General features: G+C 52.3%; 1 protein-coding gene across 1 annotated transcript in view; it reads left to right on the forward strand.

The window, feature by feature from the left end:
- LOC109549652 (uncharacterized) overlaps nt 1–22,799 on the forward strand; it is a 127,782-nt gene that overhangs the window by 62,793 nt on the left and 42,190 nt on the right. The window contains exon 13 of the transcript XR_012330347.1: nt 1,876–22,539. The gene's annotated coding sequence lies outside the window, so the exon portion shown is untranslated. The remainder of the gene's footprint in view (nt 1–1,875; nt 22,540–22,799) is intronic.

Below are 22,799 nucleotides of genomic sequence, written 5' to 3' on the forward strand. Positions count from 1 at the left end.
TTCTTTTTGCACTCAGAGTCACATATGCTACATGGTCTTTAAATTCCCAGCTCAACACTCAGCAATTCTTCAATGAATGTTTATTAAATGACTGTATGAGCCAGAGTTAAAAAGAGGGTTAAAGATGGATAGATCACAGACCAGTTGTTCTCAAAGTGTGATACAGGGAACCCTGAGGGTGTCCAGGCTTTTTGTAACAATCCAAAGACAGTTGCTAGTTTCCCTCTCAGTCTTTCACTGTGGAGTTTCCACAGGCTACATGACGTGTGATATTGCAAACAATTGAGTGTAGAAGCAGATATTACAATCCCATGGTCTTCTATGAAGCCAGGCATGAAAACCGTTTGCAAAATGGAGAATGATACCCCTCTTTTCACTAATTTTTTTTGTTTTGGAAAACATAGTTATTACTCATAAAATATGTTGTGTTAATGTGCAATGAGTTTATTAATGTATTTTAATGAATTAATACATAATATATATTTTTAATTTCTCAGCTTTAACTTTTAACATAGGCATCCATCGATAGCTATAACCCAAATAAGCAAAAGCTCTTGGGGTCTTCATTAATTTTTTTTAATTAATTAATTAATTTATTTTTGGCTGTGTTGGGTCTTCGTTTCTGTGCGCAGGCTTTCTCTAGTTGCGGCAAGCGGGGGCTACTCTTCATCGCGGTGCGCGGGCTTCTCATTGTCGCGGCTTCTATTGTTGTGGAGCACGGGCTCTAGACGCACAGGCTCAGTAGTTGTGGCTCACAGGCTTAGTTGCTCCGCGGCATGTGGGATCTTCCCAGAGCAGGGCTCGAACCTGTGTCCCCTGCATTGGCAGGCAGATTCTTAACCACTGCACCACCAGAGAAGCCCCTCATTAATTTTTGAGAGTGAGGGTGGTCCCAAGAGCAGGTTCTTTGGGAACTGCTTTAACAGAACAGAGCAGGAGGGATGAGGTCGGGGCAGAGCTGGGGATCAGGAAGGCAGATTTGCAGCTGACTGTCGACCTCTCCAGGCTCACCCACCAAATGAAGATGCTGGACCCATAGTTTCCATCCTTAACAGTCTCTAATTTCACAGGCAGAGGCAGAGATGGAAGCTCAAAAAAGCCAACGGGGCCCTCCCCAAAATTCTGTCTCCCTCAAGTGCACCATGGAAATGCCACAGGGTGGGTTCGAGGCTAAAAATAATTGCCCCAAGACCTGGAGGTCAGAGGGCTCCTCCCAGAGCCAGAAGGGGGGATGATGTCAGTGCCCAGGAGCCGGCAGCATTCCTGGCCGCTCAGGTCTGTGGGTGACTGCTCAGGAATCCACCATCCTTTTTTGCCTCCAGAATCTCCGCCTGAGCCGTGTGTGTGTGTGTGTGTGTGTGTGTGTGTGTGTGTGTGTGTGTGTGTGTGTGTGTGTGTGTGTGTGTGTGTGTGAAGTAATCTGATTCAGGCTCTAACAACGTCCTTTCACGGAAGCCCCGGTGGAGGAACAAAGCTCAGAGCCTTGCTTTTCAGACGGCCATGACTGCCCCCACGTTGGGGCCCCAGTGAGCAGAAGTGCTAAGGAGAGAGCGGGTGGTGATTCCAGCAGCCATGACATCTTTTCCTTTCTACCCCGTCCCTCGCCAGGGCTGGAGCCCACACTCCTTTGCGGGGTTATTGGAGAAATGCTCTGAAACACTGTTAAAAATACCCACTAATAAATAAACACAAGTCATTTCTGAAATGTACCCAGGAATAGCCAACTGCCCAAATAACCAATGTTGTTCTTCAGATTCTGGGAAAAATAGAAATGTAGGCATGGTTTATTTTTCCATTGCCCAAAGCAGCAGCATTGTGCATATATGCTAATTTTAAGTTTCTGTTTCCATGCTTTTTTATCCTATCATCTTGTAGCTTGCAGCAAGAGAGAAGAAGGAGAGAAAGGGAGACAATGAGAGGAAATAAAAAACAGAAGTGGGAAGGAAGATTCTACTCTTCTCTTCCAACTCTTTTGATAACATTCAGAAAAACAACATAGTCTAGGTTTTCATGCTTCCTTCACCCTGATAGACATGAATGATAAGACCCAAGATGGCGGGTGAGCCATAGAAGGATGTTATCAACTTCCAGATCCCAAAAGAATCAGAAGAAAAGAGAGAAATCTGGGAAAAAGAGAAAGGCCACGATAAAGACCGGGGTGACTTGAGGCATTAGAAAAGGAGTTTGAATGTAAGTAATATAAAATAACTAGTATTTATTAAGCACCTGTGATCTACCTGTCATTTGACATGCGTTGTCTCATTTAATCACCAAAAAGCCTTTTCTCGTGTACAGATGAGGTAACGGCTCAAAGAGGTGGACTCATCTCTGAGTTCTCAGTGGTCTGGCTGGTGTACGGAGCCCTCGGCTTGTCCGCTCACCGCCACACCTCAGTCGTCTGCCTTTCCCGTCTGTCCCCGCTGGGCGGCAGAGAACCCCGTGAGGAGGGGACCAGGTGGCGGTCAGCCTTGCAGCTCCAGCCCCCGCACGGCGCTGACACTGAGGCACCAGCACGACAGCAGATCCCAGCCAAGCGCTGCACTTGGCAACTAGGATGTGGTGCTGGAAACAAGAGAAGCCTGTGTCCTCACGTTGTCAGGGGGCTGAAGGGCCCAGCAGGGGGGCCGCCCCAAAGGGCAGAGGTGGCACAACCTGCCTACGACCACCCCGACCCCGGGGGAGAAGGGGGTCGGGGTACGGCCCTGTGTTGGGGGGCTACGGCCAGGGGCTTTTCTTCCCCAGCCCACGGGAGAGCGTGCTCCTCTCTGAGGCCAGGTGAGGCTCAACTGAGGCTTATTCAGGTGTCCTTCCTCCAGGCAGCGCCGGCTTCCCCTCCCAGCCGGTACCTGCTGAGCAGGGGCGGAGCATGTGGAAGTACCTAGGAGTACATGACACGGTCCCCCAGGTGTGGGGTATGCGTGAGGGCCAAGGTCTCTGGGGTAGCCAAATCAGCAGGGGCTTTAAGAGACCAGGGCCCTGGAAGGAAGGAGAGGACATCCTCCCAGTTCAACAAGGCTCTGGAAGGTCAGAAAGGCACTCAGAACCTCCCACGGCTCCCCCTGAGCAGAGGGGAAAGAGGGGAACCCGGAGCAGGGGCCCCCCCGCTCAGATGGGGAGTGTCTGCCCGAGGTGGGGCTGGGGGACACAGCAACTCCTTCCTCGGGGATCCTCCAGTCGCAAAAGGAGCCTGGGACCACCACACACACACACACATGGGCGCACACACACCCACATACAGGCACACACGTGCACACACATGCATGCACACAGCAGACCCACCATCTACACAGGACCTGCCATGTCATGAGAGGCCCCAGTGCCCACGGAACCAGACTGACGTCGGGACCCTCCACCACCAAGCACAGCCTCACTCAGGTAAGCAAACTTCTTCCTATGCCACACCTCCCCCCCACCCCGTTTTAATTGAAGTGTAGTTGGTTTACAACGTTGTGTTAGCTTCTGGTGTACAGCAAAGTGATTCAGTTTTATATATATATATATACTCTTTTTCATATTCTTTTCCATTATTCATTATATACAAGATATTGAATATAGTTCCCTGTGCTGTACAGTAGAATCTTGTTGTTTATCTATTTTATATATAGTAGCGAATATCTGCTAATCCCAAACTCCTAATGTATCCCTCTCCCCTTCCCCTTTGTAACCCTAAATTTACTTTCTATGTCTGTGAGTGTTTCTGTTTTGTAAATAAGTTCATTTGTATCATATTTTAGATTCCACATATAAGCGATATCGTGTAATATTTGTCTTTCTCTTTCTGACTTACTTCACTTAGTATGATAATCTCTAGGTCCACCCATGTTCCTGCAAATGGCATTATTTCATTCTTTTTTATGGCTGAGTAATATTCCATTGTATATATGTACCACATCTTCTTTATCCATTCCTCTGCTGTTGGACGTTTAGTTTGCTTCCATGTCTTAGCTATTGTAAATAGTGCTGCAATGAACATTGGGGTGCATGTATCTTTTTGAATTATGGTTTTCTCCAGGTATATACCCAGGAGTGGGATTTCTGGATCATATGGTAGTTCTATTTTTAGGTTTTTGAGGAACCTCCATACTGTTCTCCAGAGTGACTGCACCAGTTTACATTCCCACCAACAGTGTAGGAGGGTTCCCTTTTCTCCACACCCTCTCCAGCATTTATTGTTTGTAGACTTTTTAATGATGGCCATTCTGACCAGTGTGAGGTGATACCTCATTCTAGTTTTGACTTCTATGCCCCCCTTTTTTTAACCTTGAAAAAATTGTGGCATATAACACACATAGAGAAAAGTGTGTAAAACAGAAATGTTTGTGAATTATTATGAAGCAACTGTGTAAGCACGTGTCTCTTCAGCTGCTGGAACAGAACAGCAGGCTGGGGCTTAAACAACAGAAACTTATTCCTCACAGTGCCAGAGGCTGGGAGTCCAAGAGCAGGGGTCCAGTGTGGTCGGGGTTCTGGGGAGAGCCCGCTGCAGACTGCCTTCCGTTGTGTCCCCACATGTCTGGGAGCAGAGAGGACGCCGGCTCTCTCGTGACTCTTACGGGGGCACAAACCCATCCCTGAGGCTCCACCCTCATGGCCTCATCTCATCCCAAGGCCCCACCTCCTAACACCATCACATGGGGCAGAGGGGTAGGGTTTCAACATGTGAGTTTTGGGAGGACACAAGCATCTAGTCTATAACACAAGCAGGCAGAAAGCAGAACATGGCCAGGCCCCCAGAATCCTCCTGCAGGTCCATCCCAATCTCCACCTTCCCCTCTCCCAACCCTCCCTGCTACCTGACTTCCAACTCTGCCCTGTAGCTTGGCCTGGCTTTAACTGAAACCATTTCTTCATTTTCCCTTCTCTTCCCCACCTTCACCTAGAGTTGCGTCATGGGTTGAAATATGTCTCCCCAAAATCCATATGTTGAAGTCCTCACCCCCAGTCCCTCAGAATGTAACCTTATTTGGAAATAGGGTCATTGCAGATGTAATGGGGTCATCCTAGAGCTGGGTGGGCCCTAATCCAACATGACGGTGTCCTTACAAATAGGGGAAAACACCATTGAACATGAAGGCAGAAATCGGGGTGATGCTTCTACAAGCCAGGGGACACCAAAGTTTTCCAACAAACCGCCAGAAGCAGGGAGAGAGGCCTGAACGGATCCTCCCTCAGAGCCTCAGAAGGAACCAGCCCTGCTACCTTGATCTTAGACTTCCGGCCCCCGGGACTGGGAGATGACCCATTTCTGTAGTTTCTGCTGCCCAGTGTGTGGTGCTTCGTAATGACAGCCCTAGAAAACGAATACAGTGCTTCCACAGCCTAGGAGAATGTATGAAAAGGAGGTGCAGAGCTTTGAATTGGCTCATAAGTCATGGTTTCAAACTAGACAGACTAACTTTTAATATCAAGAGTGTGCAGAGAGCAGTGGAATCTGGTCCAGCTCCTGTTCAGGGAGAGGATTGGGGGTTGCAGGGGGGTGAGGTTGCCATCGGGTTGGTCGAGGAGAAACACTTCCTGCGTCAACACACAGGTCGCAGCTCTTCGTGGGGTGGCTGGAGGCTGAAGGGGCTCCTCAGGGTGTCTCTGTGTGGTGAGGTGTCTGGGGGGGGGCCCACCCTGGCGCCGGTGGGAGAGACGTGACCCACATCTGGCTCGGTCACCCTGGGGCTGATGCCACCCGTCGGTATGGCCTGTGCTCTCACCTCCAAGGGAGACTGAGTCTTCTGCCCAGCGTGACCTCGTTTCCTGTTCTGTTTCCCCCTCGTGCAATAGAAAACTCCCTCTTGCACTGGGGGCGTGAGGAGTGACAAAGGGAAATTAGTCCAAGGCTTTCGTGATATAGAAGTTGCTTTAGAAATGGTAAACAGCGAGACCGCGTCGTTCCCCTCAGGAGACATTTGTCTCTTCTCTAAATCACTGGGTCAAGACTTTGGTTAAACTTTAAAATTAAAAAGCAGCAGCAGCGGGCTTCCCAGGAGAGCGTGCATGTGTGTGATGCATGGTTTCGGCCCTGAAAAGCATTGCTCTTCAGTGGTTTTCTGGGTGGCGAGGACAGGGCATCCTTCCCTGGGTGTCGGGGCTCCTGGGCACTGCGGCAGCTGGTCAGCACGCCCAGCGTGACATGGTGGCCGTTGGGAGGCAGCACTTTGCACGGAGGTCTTGTTGGACCCACCCTGCCTTCCCCACATGGTCCTGTTGGGAAGCTGCCAGCTGGCTCCAATGTCCAGATGACACAACTTTGTCTGGGGCCCCTCGAGGGACGTGGAACAAAAACACGGATCAGAGGGAACCAGACACAGAGAGTGCAGGTTGCCGGACCCTCCACGTGGGGCCCCAGAAGAGGCAGAACTGCCAAGCTGCTGGCGTCCATGTGCCCCTGCCCTGGGCTTGGGGATCAGTGGAAGGGACAGCGACAGGGCCCCTGGGGGCTGACTCTGCTTTGTGTCTCCAGCTGGGGCTGACTTCACAGGTGGGCTCAGTTTATAAAATGTCAGCTAGCTGAACGCATACAGCTTGTGCATTTTTCTGTCAGTACATTCAGTGAAAAGTGAGACAGAGAGAGACAAAGAGAGACTGAGAGACATAGAGACAGAGACAGAGAGACAGTGACAGACAGAGAGACAGAGACAGAGAGAGACAAAGAGAGACAGAGAGACAGAGACAGACAGTGACAGACAGACAGACAGAGACAAAGAGAGACAGAGAGGAGAGAGGGCAACAGCACAACCAAAGTACCCTTCAAATGTTGGGGTTTCTGCAGATTTCAAGCTGTCTTGTCTTCTTCTACATGGGATGAGTTCCTTCTCGCCCTTTCCTAAAAGTGATACTGTCTAATGTCCCAAATCAGAAAGAGCCTGTTCTCCAGCCTCAGAAGGGAGAAGTTGGCCCACTTTCCTGCTCCCTACAGGAAACGGCCTCGTGAGGAACATGATGCTTGGGCTCCAGGACATCAGGCAGATGTGATGTAATTACTGATGCAGGACCTGGGGGCAGGCAGCCGCCCCAGGGGCTGCATGGACACAGGGACACCCTCCCCACCTGTCTCAGAATTAGGCTCCCTCCCACTGGCTCTGTCTTCAGTGGTCTCCACCTGCTTCACCCAGGATTCCTCTGGGGAAGACCTGAAGGTGAGGTGGAAACTGAGGCCTTGGGGGTGGGGGGCAGGGCTGCTGTGGGATCCATGTTCTGTTCCTGAGGCAGCGTCATTCCCAGAGCCCAGGTGAAAACAGCACATTAATTCGCAGAACAGGCATCGGCCAAACTGAGTTCCACTCCTCCTAAGACCTAATAAGTAATCTCTCTCTCCACCTAAAAATATAATCTGGCTTTAAATCCAGCCCACAGGGTTATATAAGGCGCGGGGAGCAGGGAAACAGCGAGGCTGAGCTCTCACTCTGAAAAACGAAAACAAAAATCGTGCCCACGAGCAGGCGCGGACCTTATGGGCAGAGGTCTTCTCGTGTGCCCTGATTTCCCCAGCGTCAGCCCTGATGGCTTCATCAGAACATGCCTCACTGACTCAAGTTAAAACCTACACGTAGCTGCTTCTCTCACACTCTGTCACCTTAAAGCATCTTAAGGCCAGATTCCCCTAGGGCCACAGTGGAAAGGGACCATGATGTCCCCTCCTGTGACAATTACCTCCTGTCCACAGCACTCGAGCTCTGAGCTCTTTACCAGAGAGTCCAATGAGTCAGGTCTCAGGATCCTGAAATCTGGACAGACCCTCCCCCTGCCCCCCTGCCCCTCGGCCATGGACACATGAGAATGCATCTCAACGTGATTGGAAGGCCAGGAACTGGAAGTGATAAGACTGCCCAGGCGGCTTTTACTTTTCCTTTTACCTCTTAAAAGAGCTAAGGGCGCACATTGTTCAAGCCATAAATTTTTTAAAAGGTTAAGTGGATCCAGTTACATGATGTATTTGTAGTAACAAGCCCAGAAGTGGAGATCAGGAGGCAACAGGCCCAAGAGTTCTAATTCCATCACTTTCCAGGGTTTAATTCGGGGGTAGATCTTGCCCCCTCCCTGGGCCTCCATCCCCTATATAAGCTCAAAGGAGGGCATCAGATGGTCACTAGGTCCCTTCTGGGTCTCCAGGGTCTGATTCAATTCCTCCTGGGTTTCCCACATCAGCGTTGGGCCTCCCGCAGCCATGGCGTCTCCTGGTGTTCAACAGTCAGGCCCACGGGGTCTAGCAGGTCCAACCGGTGGGTCTCACTGTTCTAAAACCCGGGGTCCACCAAAGCGAATGCCCCCGAATGGTTGTTGTGTGACCCCAACTCAGCAGCTGCGCATGCACTGCCATCTACCTAAACGGACAGGCACAGAGTATGGGCAGGTGCCGGGGTAGCCTGGACATAGAACACAGGTGCCCCGGAGCCAAGGCAGCTCCCTCACCAAGAGCATCACACACTCTCCAGCCTAGAAATGCTGTTGCCTGGACACGAGCGAAGTGAGGTGTGCTGGCCGTTTCCTGCCTAAAGGGAGCACAGTGGAGAGGTCACAGGTCACCACAAACAGGCAGGCAGGGCCCTTCCTGGGCTTAAACACCAATACCCAATTCCGGTTTGGCCATTGAGGTTCAGGCTGGTACCTAGAAGCCCGGCTCACAGTTTCCGCTGACTCATTTCCGCATCTTCCCTGGGGAGACTGAGGCCTGTAGGTGGTTTTCACCTCTTCCGTGACCACACCAAGTGGGGCTACAGTGTCACACAAAATGCTGGTTTCAAAGTGAGAAAGCAAGAGGGAGAGGTGTGCCCGGGTGAGTGATTCCAGCCCAAAGGGCAGACTCACTGATGGCTCCAGCCCAGCAGGCCCAGGACCGGCGTGCAGAGGTGCCCCTCACCCTGGACCCCGCTCCTTCCCTTCCGTAGACTAGATGTGTTCTCAGCAACCGTGCGTGGATGCAAGCCTGAGTCCAAGAGGAGAGCCTTCTAGAAGCACTGTTTCTCCTTTTCCAAAGAAGAAACGGTTCTTTCAGAGAAGCCCCCTCCCCGTCCCCAATTAGTTCTCAGGCACATCCCTCCTGCCAGGAGCAGCAGTATCGTGCCCAGAAGGAGACGGGGCTTTAACGCCCCACACGCACACAAGATCCCATCAGCTGCCCTCACCCAAGCCGCCCCTGGACGTTATTCTTTTTTTTTTTTTATAAATTTATTTATTTACTTATTTATTTTTGGCTGTGTTGAGTCTTCATCGCTGCATGTGGACTCGCTGCGGTGCGCGGGCTTCTTATTGCAGTGGCTTCTCTGGGTGTGGAGCATGGGCTCTAGGCGCGTGGGCTTCAGTAGTTGTGGCATGCGGGCTCAGTAGCTGTGACTTGCAAACTCTAGCGCAAAGGCTCGGTAGTTGTGGCACACGGGCTTAGGTGCTCCACGGCAATGTGGGATCTTCCCGGACCAGGTTTCGAACCCATGTCCCCTGCATTGGCAGGCGGATTCTTAACCACTGCACCACCAGGGAAGTCCTGGACATTATTCTTTCCTTTCTTTTTTTTTTTTTAACATCTTTATTGGAGTATAATTGCTTTACAGTGGTGTGTTAGTTTCTGCTTTATAACAAAGTGAATCAGTTATACATATACATATGTTCCCATATCTCTTCCCGCTTGCTTGCGTCTCCCTCCCTCCCACCCTCCCTATCCCACCCCTCTAGGTGGTCACAAACCACCGAGCTGATCTCCCTGTGCTATGCAGCTGCTTCCCACTAGCTATCTATTTTACGTTTGGTAGTGTATATATGTCCATGCCACTCTCTCACTTTGTCACAGCTTACCCTTCCCCCTCCCCATATCCTCAAGTCCATTCTCTAGTAGGTCTGTGTCTTTATTCCCGTCTTACCCCTAGGTTCTTCATGACCTTTTTTTTTTTCTCTTAGATTCCATATATATGTGTTAGCATAAGGTATTTGTTTTTCTCTTTCTGACTTACTTCACTCTGTATGACAGACTCTAGGTCCATCCACCTCACTACAAATAACTCAGTTTCGTTCCTTTCTATGGCTGAGTAATATTCCATTGTATATATGTGCCACATCTTCTTTATCCATTCATCTGTTGATGGACACTTAGGTTGCTTCCATGTCCTGGCTATTGTAAATAGAGCTGCAATGAACATTCTCCAAAGAAGATATACAGATTGCCAACAAACACATGAAAGAATGCTCAACATCATTAATCATTAGAGAAATGCAAATCAAAACTCCAGTGAGATATCATCTCACACCGGTCAGAATGGCCATCATCAAAAAATCTAGAAACAATAAATTCTGGAGAGGGTGTGGAGAAAAGGGAACCCTCTCGCACTGTCGGTGGGAATGTAAATTGACACAGCCACAATGGGGAACAGTATGGAAGTTCCTTATAAAACTACAAAGAGAACTACCATATGGCCCAGCAATCCCACTACTGGGCATATACCCTGAGAAAACCATAATTCACAGAGTCATGGACCACAGTGTTCACTGGACGTTATTCTTGATGCGTTTTCTCAGCCTTATGCTGCTGTGGACACCAGGGGCCGCCCTCCCCCCCCCCTCCCCCGACCCCACATCCATTGTTTGCAGAGAACTGACACAGCCCAAGCTCCAGGTGATTTTTCTCATCACAGGTGTGGTTCAGGGAAGGATGCAAAAACTCAGTCCGCGCATTCAGGGTGAAATGCAGGGTTTGTTCTCTCTTTGGGGGAAGAGGCGCTCCCTCCCTCCTCCTGGAGGCGAACAGGAGAGCACATGCCCCAGGAGGTGTGGCAGCCAGGCCATCACCGTGAGGGAAGCCAGCCTGAGGACAAACCTGCCCCATGGAGGAGGCGGGACTCAGAGAAGCACAGACAAATGGACTTCTAGTCCTGATGAGACAGAATTCCCAGAGCGAATCCCCCAGGATCTGGCCCTACCTCTGGACGTTTTCGTTATGTAAGCTGACAGGTGCCCTGCTGTTAACATCAGGTGGATATGTATTTTCTTTATTTTTATTATTTTCTTTATTTATTTTGGCCCCGCCGCATGGCTTGTGGGATCTTAGTTCCCTGGCCAGGGATTGAACCCGGGCCACCACTGTGAAAGCGCTGAGTCCTAACCACTGGACCGCCAGGGAATTCCCATGATGTGGATTTTCTTGACCCATGAAGCACTCTGGTAAAACCATCTTTAGAAACCTTTGCTATTTGCATGCATCTGTTATTACACAGGAAGTAAACATGTCATGCTTGCTATAGAGGTCACTCCAAGGCGAATCCTAATCCCTCCCTTCCAGCCAGTTGCCCCACCAAGTCCCGCTGTCCAGGCATTCAGGAGCCACGGAGCAGGAACCTCTCAGACGTCCCACTGTGACATCCCGACTTGTCCCTACAACATGCTGAGATTATAGATCCTTGAGCAGAATGGGCAACGTGATGAGCGAGAGATTCTGGGAGGATTGTCTGGTGACGTGAAGAAGCAGAAGAGCCAGCGGGAGGCAGCAGCAGTGATGGGGGCAGGGAAGGGAGAAGTTTGAGAGACACGTCCAAGGAGGAAGGGCCGATGCACTCAGAGGGACCAGGGGCCAGCAGGGACCTGCAGCTGTGCAGTGCCCGGCAGAGGAGGACATGGTGGGGGTGGGGTCTGGGAAGATGAGCTTAGCGATTTGGCGACATAAACTGCGATGTCTGCAGGAGTGGTATCAGGAAGCACCTATTCTGGTCTTAGATCATTTATAATTTTGTTTCTGTTTTGCTTGGCGGGGTGTGTGGGAGTTCGAGTGGTGAGTGAGAGGTTTATGGGAAAGAGAGCATGAGAAATCACTGTTCTGCTAAGAGATGTAAAGACAGGGATGAAGGGAAACAATGCTTGTATTTCACTGTTAAAGCCTCATTGGCTGTGGGGCGAACATCACCAAGGCTGACATGCAGGAAATTCTGCTTGGTTCCTTAAAAGGTAAGTTCGGCTGAGAAGGTCCTTCCTTCTAGGAGATATTTTAGAATAAGTGGAGTAGATTGCCTCACACACACACAATGAGATAAACTCCTGTAAAGCGGCCGACGTTTGCTGGGTATCTAGAGTCAGAAAGTATCCCATGAAAACAATAACATTTTACAATGAGGAAACAGCCCAGACAGATGAGCGGTGGTGCTGGACTGCAATCAGGCCTCCCGGTCCCTGCACTAGAGTCTGGGGTCCATCCAAGTCCTGCATCATTACTGCGTTCCCCCTTTCACTCTGAAAAGGGCCTGATTTGGACCATCCATTATCTGGTCCGCTACCTATGGGGTGGAAGAGTCTGGATGCAGAGTCACCGAGTCCTTTTCTTGGTCGCCGTGAGAGCCTGGCGGGAGACTAGGATTGAGCGGAGGTGACTCTGGGTTTGAGAACCTGAGTTTTCTGCCTGCTGCCTGGTGGGCTCTGCATGGGGGCTGGAAAAGGGGTCCCTCCTCTTCGGGGTGTGCAGTACGAACTTCTCTCTTTGAATCTGTAGTCGGTGAGTCGCCTGAATGCCTGCCCATCCAGCTCTCTCCTCCGGCCAACCTCCTGGTTCACTTCTGAACGAGCTGGCCACCGAGGCGCCGTCGCTGCGGGGACCACGGGCCGCCGAGGGTGTCTGCGTCCCTCCGCACGGTCCACACGCCGCTCGTTTACGTTCTGAGCTCTCACAGCACAAGTTCAGCGGCCGCAATCTCCCGAGTCCTCAAGAGTTTCAGGGAACTGGCCTGGGCCAGGGGTGTCTGCTCGTGGTCACTGCTGTCTGCGCCTGGGGACGCATGGCCGAGGAGACGGGAAGAGGCACTAGAAGGTTGTGTGGTTGACAGTCACAGGGATGCGGCCACAGACGGGGGACAGAGTCCCGTCGAGGCCTCGCTGTTCTTCCGGGCAGCTGGGCGGTCTGCTCACCTGTCCTCACATCCCCGTGGACTGGTGAGAGAAGGGCATGTAGCAAGGCAGGTGCATCCTTTCCAAAGAGCAGAAAACCAGCGATTCCTCCCCAAATGGTCCATCAGGCCCAGAGCTGAAGGTCAAGCTCGACAGGTGCCAGGACCTCCTCCACTGCCTGTCTCTGAAGAGGCAGCAAGACCTTGCCACGGTCTGTCCCTCTGCTCACCATCTGAATGACACTAATCTCGGCGTCCATGCCATGTGCCATCCCAGGCAGCCTCCCGACAGCAGGATGGGGCCCGGGTCTGCATTCAGAACCTGAGTTCTCCACACGTACCCCTGTGCCTGTGACCCCAGCCAGTGCAGACTGAGGGGTCTAACAGAAAATGGACAATCAACAATCTGACGGTGCTTCCCACTAACATGCGTGGGAGTTATCAGAAGCCACCATGAAAGCTGGGTGTCAGGCCCCGTTCCAGCCACTGATCAATTCTGATTTTACTCCCAATGTACAGCTGAGGAAATGGAGGCCCAGAGATGTTAGCTCTTTTGGCCCAGGTCACACAGTTAGGCAGAGGCAGAGGTAAGATTTGAACCAGGTACTTGGAACAGCAGTGGTTCTCCACCGTTCACTGTACAGACACTACACCCTCTTAGACCTAAAGAGGCGTCTCCCTGTGACCTCCAAGAAGCCATCCGCCTCCAATGGCTCTAATGTAGGTAGCAGGGCTGGGGGAATTTTAATGTCACCCCTTTGTCTTAGTGAGCTCGGCTGCTGTAACACAACACCACAAACTGGGCGGCTTATAAATAGCAAACGTTTATTTCTCACAGTTTTGGAGGCTGGAAGTCCAAGATCAAGGTGTGGCCAGGGTTTGTGTCTGCTGAGGACCCGTTTCCTGTTTCACAGACAGCTGTGTCCTCAGCTGGAGGAAGGGGCGAAGGAGCTCTCTGGGCTCCTTAATCCCATCATGACACTAATCCCATCATGGGGGCCTCCACCCTCATGACCTCCCAAATCCCCACCTCCTGACACCATCCCCTTGGGTTAGTGCTTCAGTGTATGAATTTGGTGGAGGACAAACATTTACTCTGCAGCACCCTTGCTCTCCTTCCTGGGGCCTTTTGGTTTGGGTACATAGAAACATTATTTGTGGGAAAACTCAAAATGGACAAGCTTTGGGGAAATGCTGGGGTACTGATGTGGGCATGGAAGGAAGCTCACATCCTGAGGGCAGGCACCGCGCCTGCCTGCTCCCTGCCGTACCAGCGTACTCTGGTATTCTGTACTCTGGCCCAGGGCCTGGTGCAGAGTGGTGAGAGCTCACTGATCGTTTCCTCCGTGAGTGACTGGTGATTTTTAACAGGTATAACCTATGTGACTGCCAAGCAGATCCACTGGAGTCTCTACGTCCTCAGGCTTTGTTTGCAGTCTCGCCAGCATCCCACTAATTGAAATGTTTGTGGACTTACATATTCTTCGGGTCTGCTCATGACACAGGAGCCCCCAGGTGACCAGGGTCTTTATCCTGGTCACCTTAACATCAACAAAGAGAAGAAGCATCATGGAAAATCTCCTCTCCACCTGGTCCTACCCTTCCAGAGTCCCCAGGCTCTGCTGGACCAACGAGCTGGAGGAACTGTGGGTGGGCAAGGCTTGTCGTATCCGCTTGGTGCAGCCAGTCCATGCCCGTGGGTGCACACACTGCATGTGCGTATCTATGCGTGCGTGTCCAATACCATTTCCTGGAAGGCCACAGCTATGCCATGAAGAACGAGTGACTCACTGCCCCACGGAAGTCCTCGCCATCTCACAGGCCTGTCTGGAGCTGCCCAGGTCTCATGGTGAAGGATGCTCAGCTCACTGCGAGCCGGCGCCCCGGACCCCGCCCTCAACCATCTGTTTGGCTTTTGGCCACTGAGAAGAGAAACCTGCTAACTCTCCAGGTAATACCCTCTCTCTTTAGCTTCTTAAATATTCCAGAAGGGGAATCAGTCAGGTCTCAGACAACAGCAGAAGTCTGAGAGAAAACGGGTCCCGTATCTTCCCATCCAGATCACCAATCCACCATCTCCTCTGCATTTCCCCCACCTCTGGCTCTGCAGATAATCTCTCTGTCCTTCTCCTCCTGGCATTTCCTGACTGTTACTCATCGTTCACTCAACACTTTAGGAACCTACTACTGTGTTAGATTTTATGCTTGGCCCTGAGGATACAAGGAAGGATCAGGCAGCATCCCTGCCCTGAAAGTAAAAACTGAGATCAGCCAGGACAAAAAGCTTGCTCTGAGTCGAGTGTTGGCAGGTGTTGTGAAGAGGAAAAGGAGAAGCTGAGTCCTGGACCACTTCTCCTTGCAGGTGAGCAGTTCAGAGAGGAAAGTCTTCACTGCTTTGGGTCATCCTTGGAAACCGGAAGGCAGGACTGGTATGGGTATCCACATTCCCAAACAGTTCTGCTAGGTTAACAGTATGTGGTGGCTCTTTTTCCTAACCACGCACCCCTGGTCCCCCGGAAGTACTCTCTTCAGCATAGAATCGAAGACATGGCCTGTGTGTGTTTGGTCCCGCACAACCAGACCCCCTAGAGATGGTGAAACCAGACCAGGATGGGACTGGAAAGATCTGACGCCTTTGCGCAGAAGCAGAAAGAACAAGGGAAGGTCTGGAGGCATCCTGAATCCAGTCTACCTTCGTCCTGACTCCTTTTTAAATTTCATGAGCCAAACCATTTCACGGGATGACCTGTACAGTTAGGAAGCAGGGAGAAGGCCTGTGTTCCCAATCCCCTTGAACCCACTGGCCAGGATAGAATTTCCTCCCAAGCAGGTCAGGTCTGGGCCGTCAGAAGGATCTGTCTGCTTGTGTGTTTTGTTTGTTCGATGGGAGGGAGAGGTGGGGCAGCCTGGAAACAATCAAGGTGACGGTTGACCTTTCACCAGTTAAGGTCCTACGGTCCCAACACCCAACGTGTGAACAGGCACTGGAGGGCCCAGTAAGCCAGACACATGCAGACCACCTCCCCACGGCCCCACTGATCAGGGAACAAATGCAGACAAACAGGCAATCCGTGACATCCTTGAAAAACATGTCTCCAGTCCCAGCAGAGAGATGGGGGGAGGCTGGGAGAGGCTTTAATCATTCACAGGCCCCCAACCAGGAAGGTGCCCCTTCAGTGTCCGTCCCCCCTACCCCCGAGACTGAACCTGAGATCCGTCTGGTTCTGTACTCCACCTCCCTCACCCCTGCAAGCAGGATGAACAAAAGAGGCAGGAACACAAGGTTGAAAGCTCTGGTCCAGGTGGTTAGGACCACAGGGTTTGCTCCATGCTAGAGCTCCAGGTGGACCCCCGGCTCTGAAAGGCTTTGTAGCTGGAGGGGATGAACCCACAGCTCCAGCCAGTCGGGACCTGGGGTGGCATCCCTGGGGATGCTGGAGACGGATGCTGGTCCAGTCTGTGCTGGGGTCACGAGGTGCCGGGCTCACCCAGCCCAAGGAGCTGCATGGGGCGGGGAAGGTGTACGGAAACCTCGGTGGTCTCTAGGGGGATCACAGGCGAATTCATCAACCTCAAAGCTGCTGCTTGTGATTATGGGGCAGAGGGCAGTGCATCATGGTTTTGGGATCACTTTGTGGAAGTTTTTCAGGAAATCAAGGTCTGCCGGGAGCCAGGAATCTGGGTGTGTTTAGCCCCGCGCCCTGCCCTTGACAGTCATGGAATAGTCCTGAAATCCACATGCCCGACCCGCCCTAAGCTCCCTGTTTTGGTTGGGTTTGTTTTGCCCTGTCTCATCACTAACCCTGTGGTTTTCGAATGCCTCCTCCCTGCCCCTGTTCCATGAGGTCCCTCTGTCCCCACAGGGGTCTGCTGCCAGGAGCCAGAATAAATAGTGGGAGCTGGAAAAGAGGAGGGTTGAAAGTCAGCGGCTCCCACGAGTCTCTCTGTAGGTCTACACCCCACCCAACCTGCGTTTCATCTGCACACCACGGCTGGCTCCGGCACTGCCCTGGCCCCAGCTGCTGGGACTCCTCGAGTTTCTTTAGGTTGGCAGCAAAGGGAACCGGATGCTGCTGCCCTGGAGGACGTCGTGTTCTTACATCTGCCTCAGACCACAGCCCTGTGACCACAGAGATGGAGAAATTGATTTCTTCCCTTTCCCCCAGCCGTCCCCAATGTGACTACCTCTGCCCCGCAGACACCCTGGTTGCCTTGGATGTGAGTTCTGCTTTCCCTTCATCCGCAGAGGATAAATGGTTGAGGTGTCACAGCTCGCAGATTTCATAGCCACGGCTCAGATGCAATCAATACCTTCCTATAACAACCCCACGCAAGATATGGGATCTTCGTTAAGTCAACAAATATTTTTCACAACTGACACTCAGATGGGAGCCTGATTAGCAATTGGTTTTCATTCTTCTTGGTTGTGGTATTTTAGCTATTTCCTTCTATCTTTCTTTTTTCCTTTTCCCCTTCCTTCCTTCCTCCTTTCCTTGCTTCCTTCCTTCCTTCCTTCCTCTCTTTTATTTGTTAGCTCTAATATCCTTATTCTTCAAAGTATTTAGGTAAAGAGAGTTCCAAAAAGCCTGTGGTCATTTATTCTAGTGTCTTTCAATGACCACGGTCAGCAAGTTCTAACTTCAATCATGTTGGCAGCTAAAATAAACAGGGCTGTTTTCTCTCAAAAACGAGAATGTCTACACTAAAAAGCCTTAGTTAGGTTCCTGTATGAGTCATTCTGTGTTAATGTGGGACGATTCGGACGATTAGCCCGAAGTTTCAGGAAGACGTCGCATCAAAGGAGGGCTGATAAAACACAATCTCAGGAGGTGAAGCCTGACTCTAAGAGGCTGTCATACACCCAGGGCTCGAGTGAAGCTCATGAAATAACAGTAATTTATTGAACAATTACTCTAGGCCAGTCCTGTGCTGAGCAAGTTTATTTGTTATATTATTTAATCCTCCCAACCGCCCTCTGAAAGAAATATTGTTATTTCCATATTCCAGTCAATACCTTCAGAGTCCATGTTCTCCCCAGGGTCAGACACTCACAGGCAGAGCCTGGTCCAGGAGGGACTGTCCGGCTCTGAGGCTTGGGCTCTAACTGCCGGGACCCTGGGGGTCTGGGTCTTCTTCCCTTGTTCTTTTTTTTTTTTTTAATTTATTTTTATTTATTTTTGGCTGCGTTGGGTCTTCCTGGCTGCTTGCGGGCTTTCTCTAGTTGCGGCGAGCGGGGGCTACTCTTCATTGCGTTGCGCGAGCTTCTCATTGTGGTGGCTTCCCTTGTTGCAGAGCATGGGCTCTAGGCACACAGGCTTCAGTAGTTGTGGCATGCAGGCTCAGTAGTTGTGGCTTGCAGGCTCTAGAGTGCAGGCTCAGTAGCTGTGGCTCACGGGCTTAGTTGCTCCACAGCATGTGGGATCTTCCCGGACCAGGGCTCGAACCCATGTCACCTGCGTTGGCAGGCGGATTCTTAAACACTGCGCCACCAGGGAAGCCCATTCCCTTGTTCTCATTCTTGGCAACTAGTGACAAATTACTTTTCTTCGGTGGCTTCAGTCTCCTTACTTTGCAATGGCATTATTGGCATTATTGTCAACCATTCACTAAAGAACATCAATGGACAGTTCCTGGCACTGCTCTAAGGGCTGTGAATGGGAATTGCAGCTATACAGCCCCCAGGGTTGTTATGGAGATTATATTATGGGATGGTGTCTAGAGATCACTTAGCGCAGAGCTGGCACACAGCTGGTACCTGACAGACAAGGGCTGGCTCATAACGATGGCACACCACAAAGCCTTCCCAGAGTGCCCAGGGCCACCAAACTTCTCTTCTTCTGAGCTGACTCTGCTCCCACTGCCACACGGCCACCTGCTGATAAGGTCTCACTCTGGCTCATGTAACCTCCAGTGTCTAGCAAAGTGCTAATGGCATAGAAGAGGCTCAGAAACATCATTTAGCTGATGCCCCAAATGCTCTCTACGCACTGCACCAGGCACGCAAGTATTTCCATCCACACCACTGGTGTGATCGCTCATTTCATGTGTCACATTGGCTGAGCTAAGCGATGCCCAGTAAACATGATTTCCAGGTGTGGCTATGAGGGTATTTCTGGAAGAGATTAGCATTTGAATTGGTGGATTGAGGAAAGACCACCTTTGCCCACGCAGGTGGGCACCATCCAGTCCATCAAGCGCCCGAATAGAACAAAAAGATGGAGGAAGGGGGGAGTTTGCTCGCTCTGAGCTGAGACCTCCATCCCTTGGACATCGACAATTATTCCTGGTTCTTGGGCCTTCGAACTTGGACTCAATCACCCCCCACCCCCAGCTCACTTGGGCCTCCAGCTGGTAGATGGCAGACGGTGGGGCTTCTCAGCCTCCATGATCACATGAGCCAATTTCTATCACAAATCTCCTCTGTATGTCTATATATCCGATTGATTCTGTTCCTCTAGAGAACCCTGAGCAGAGTGGCTGGGTCCAAGGCCCGCTCTTACCAAAGCAAATAGACAGTCAACTCCCTTGGTACAGAATGAAACAGTTCTCCTTGAATAACTGTTTTTGTTACAGTCATTTTTGTCCTGAGAGATTTCAAGTGCTTTTAAGGGCCCTTGAAGCTTGAGGAGACTTCTGTCGAATCAGCTGTGAGGGGAGTTTTCTGGTCCCTCCGCTGTCAGTGAGGGAACGCCAGGTTCAGGCCTCTTTGGGAGAGTCGGCAGGTGGAGTCTTCTTTGAACTCAGGCCGGGGCAGAGACCCCTGACCCCGGGTTCCCCCAGAGGCCCTGGGGGGAGGGGCAATGAGATCATGTCTGCAGAGGTCCCCAGCCACTTGGAAGGCGATACCGCTGTAATTTCTTGGAAAAGCCTTCTCCTTCCCATGGTTTCTGCTCACACCAGCTCAGTTTTCCTCACCTAACCGCCGCTCACAGCAGCCTCCTGCTCTTGCCAGATTTCCATCTGCTTGCCCTCCCGGCCCCTCCTCTGGGCTCTCCCCTCAAGGCCAGGTGCCCATCTGTCCACAGGAGCCTGAGTTTAAAATCCTGTGGTCTCCACCAGCCATTTAATCCTCCGGATCACTCTAACAAAGGGTGTTTGGGGGTTGGGGCAACATGTTTCATTTTTATGCATTCTCTCACTCTGGGTACAGGAGTCTGGGGAAGGAGGAATCCGGGGAGTAGGTTTTCGTGGTAGGAGATGCTCACCTGTTGGAAGCACAGTCATATACGTTTGGGGGGGCGCTCTGCCAGTCCGCAGCTTGTGTGTGATGACCCCACCCCCAATGGGCTCCTTCTCAGTGCCTGGGGTAGAGTTGGGCGGGGAGACAATGTCCCTCCGTAAACAACTCCACCCAGGACACCTCGGATCTGGGTTCTGGTTCTGCTTCTTATGTTGATTTTCTTGGGGGTGGACGGAAAACCCCTCTCCATCCTGAGTTCTGACCGTCTTATCTGAGGGATGGCTGTCAGCATCCACAATTTTCCGTGAGAGCATGGGATGCTTAAGTGGAGACAGACACGTGAAGGAATTTACGGGTCAGACGGATGTGTGAGCCATGAGTGTGAGGAAGGGTACAGGTGCCACTGGGGAGGGGCGTCCAGGGAGACCCTAGAGCTGACTTCTCCACATGGGATGGAGCAGGTGGCAGGTGAGCAGGGCCTTGAATAGCACTCCAAGGAGAGTGGGCCTTGCCCTGAGGACCAAGTGTTCTTAGCAGGTGTGGGCGGAGCTTGGCAAGACCAGAGCCAGAAGATTCTGCCAACTCATCCCTCGGGCTGGGGCAGCAGGGCACCTCTCGGACGCACATAGTGAGTAGAAGGCCCCGTGGAACGCAGTGACTCCAAGTCCTAAAGGAGCCTTGAGATCTCTGGACAGACTCAAGCCAGAGGAAATTTTCTGAAAGCGGCAAGCATTGTGTGCTTCAGAGCAAGCTCCCTGCCCCACCGCTGGTTAGTCACTTTGCACACATCACCTCTTCATCCAAAAGCTGGAGGGTAGGGCTCCTCCAGCTCTGAAAGGAGATGCTAGGAGCTCTAAAAGCAGGGGAGGCTCTGGCTGACGCTTCCACACTGGAAGGTGGGACAGGGTGGTGATTACAAGTGTGGGTTCCCAGGTTGTACATTTCAAACTTCCACTATGTCATGTCCACTATACCATAATAAAGTCGGAAAACAAAGAGCAGGGGTTCTGGGCTACAACGCCCAGGCTGGAGTCTCACCTCCACCACCAATAGGTGTGTGACCTTGTGCACGTTCCCTAAGTCCTCTGGGCATCCGCTCTTCTTTAGCCAACTAGGGATCATGGTGATATCTACCCCACAGATGTAGTCTGAGGATGTCATGGGATAATTCGTGTGAACACTTGGACTGCACCTGACACATTAGAAGACTTCCATAAAATGAGCCTTTATGAGGACTGTTTCTCCAGCATTTTACTTTGAAACCATCCCGGGAAGATTGAATAATAAGGAGTCTTTTGGGATTCTTGGATGTAGGAACTACGAGGCTCCCCATGTTCCTAGTGAGGAAACTGAACCTCAGAAGGTTAAATACCATGCAGCATCGCACTGCTGAAAAAGGGGCAAAGCACAGTTGGGAGGCTGTCCTCACCTCTCATCACCCAGCCTGGCCGGGAGGAGGGACACGCCAGCCTGAGCTTCACAGAGCATCTAGTTCAGAGGCACAAAAAATTGGGGGCTGTCTGGCTTCCCTGGTGGCGCAGTGGTTAAGAATCCGCCTGCCAATGCAGGGGACACGGGTTCAATCCGTGGTCCGGGAAGATCCCACAAGCCGCGGAGCAACTAAGCCCGTGTGCCACAACTACTGAGTCTGCGCTCTAGAGCCCGCGAGCCACAACTACTGAAGCCCGCGCGCCTAGAGCCCGTGCCCTGCAACAAGGGAAGCCACCACAATGAGAAGCCCGTGCACCGCAACGAAGAGTAGCCTCTGCTCGCCGCAACTAGAGAAATCTCGAGCGCAGCAATGAAGACCCAACGCAGACAAAAAAAAAATGTGGGCTGTCGTGTCCTGGAGGGCGTCTCCCAGACAGGGCTTGGGGTTGCGGGGGAAGTGCAGGATCAGAGGAGGCGGTGGTGGAGGCAGGACCCCAGCCGGCCACATCAACCACACAGGCCTGCACTGCTCCACGGGTCGAGGGAGGCACCCTCATCTCCTCTTCCAAGCAGGAAAGACACCTGACCCGAGGCGGCCGAGCTCTCCATGCCAGGTAATGGGTCCCAGCTGCGGCCGCTGGCCCGCCAGCCCAGGCTCAGGCCCCGGCTCCCTGTGGTTCTGCAGCCTGGCCGAGCTGTAACTCAGAGCCTGGGTCTCTCCAGCCCAACGTCTGGAACCGCCCGCCTGCGGGTCTACAGAGAGCAGAGTAGGTGCTCAGGGCTCACTGAACGTTGAGACGACGCATGCGCGGTGCGTGGGCGCGTGCATGAGCGCCTGGCGTTGTCGGTGACGCCCGCCCAGTGGCCCGGCTCCCGCCCTTAGCAGCGCGGTGCTGAGAAGAGGGGCCTGCGGGGCGGGAGGACCTGGCCCCTGGAGCCTCACGGAGCACAACAGCAACAGCAGCAGCAGGCTGACCCCCCGGAGCTGTCTTCCGAGTGACCGCTGGCGCTTCCCTTGCGCGCCCCACGCCCGGACTCAGAGGCCCCGAGGCCCCACGCAGGGCTGGCTGCTGCCTCCGGGAAGAGGTGAGCAGAGAAGGGAGGCGAGGGCCCGGGGGCTTGGGGCTGTGCCCCCTCCTAGGGAGGGACGAAGGGGCTGAACTGCACAGGCCTGGGGCAGGAACGCTTGGAAGAGTTAACGGGAAACCCACCAGCCAGACTCTCCTTTCTGCTCTCCAAGAGGATGGGGGTCGCTGGGGCGCCGAGGAGGGGGCGCGATGAGAGAGCAGGTCTGACCACAACCCGCTTCCTCCAGACGCCCATTTCCGAGGCGGGGCGGGGGGGGA

The sequence above is a fragment of the Tursiops truncatus genome, chromosome 2, assembly GCF_011762595.2.
Source record: "Tursiops truncatus isolate mTurTru1 chromosome 2, mTurTru1.mat.Y, whole genome shotgun sequence".
NCBI lineage: Eukaryota > Metazoa > Chordata > Mammalia > Artiodactyla > Delphinidae > Tursiops > Tursiops truncatus.